Source organism: Tupaia chinensis, unplaced genomic scaffold, assembly GCF_000334495.1.
Source record: "Tupaia chinensis unplaced genomic scaffold, TupChi_1.0 Scaffold143574_1, whole genome shotgun sequence".
NCBI lineage: Eukaryota > Metazoa > Chordata > Mammalia > Scandentia > Tupaiidae > Tupaia > Tupaia belangeri.
The window spans coordinates 74116-75021 of record NW_006203419.1 but is presented as its reverse complement, the minus strand read 5'-3'; positions in this window follow the sequence as shown (position 1 = coordinate 75021).

The window sequence follows — 906 nt, the reverse complement described above, 5'->3', positions numbered from 1 at the left end:
GAAAGAGTGCTAAGGAATGTAAACACACGCATACAGACGTCATGTATGTATATGCATACATAGACTCACACATTTACACACACACAATTCTAGATGTAGCCCACCCCTCACACTCAGCTCAGCAGTGTCTACAAAGTGTTCAAGTCCACCTACCTCTCCTCTACCTGGGAGTGCAGTCTTCGTCCAGGGTCAGTGGTGGGGGAAAGTGGAGATCTCCCTCCTCCACTTCTGAAGTGTCACAACCTTAAATTAGTAAATTGGATCTGTGTGACCTTGGGTGAGCTATTTGACCTCTCTGAGCCTTAGTTCTCTCCTCCATAAATGAAGACCAAGAGTGACACATTTGCGGGTGGCTGTGAGGGTTAGATGAGTCCATATATAAACAGCCCCTAGTACAGGTAGGTGCTCCGTAAGTGAGGGTTTCTTCTCCTACATTGTCTGGAGGGATAGTGGCATTGTTCAGGCAATCGAAACACAATAGGGAGAGGCAGAGGGGTGCTGCAGGGCGAGTTCACATCCCACATAACTCCCAGGGACTTTCTCATGCTGGATCCCCAGGACGGGAGAGACAGGTGTTTCTAGACGAGGGTGCATGTGCTGGAAAGAATGTTTGAATGACTGGGTGGCATATGTCTTTTTTCTAAAATGACAAAGGAGAATGCTCTGAGTAAAATGACATCCTTCACTAGATGGTGCAGATGAGCTCTCTTTAAATGGGAGGAGTGTGACAGAGACCTACTGGTTATAGACGTCACGGGTTCCATCTGGACACTGGCTTTCTAAGTGACTTCATAGAAAACACAGGACCAGCGAGGTCTCGCTCATTTCCTCCTTCATTTTACACAGTATGAATCGTGGACTGACTGTGTGGTAGACCTTTTGCTGTTTGTTGCAAATACAAGAGAA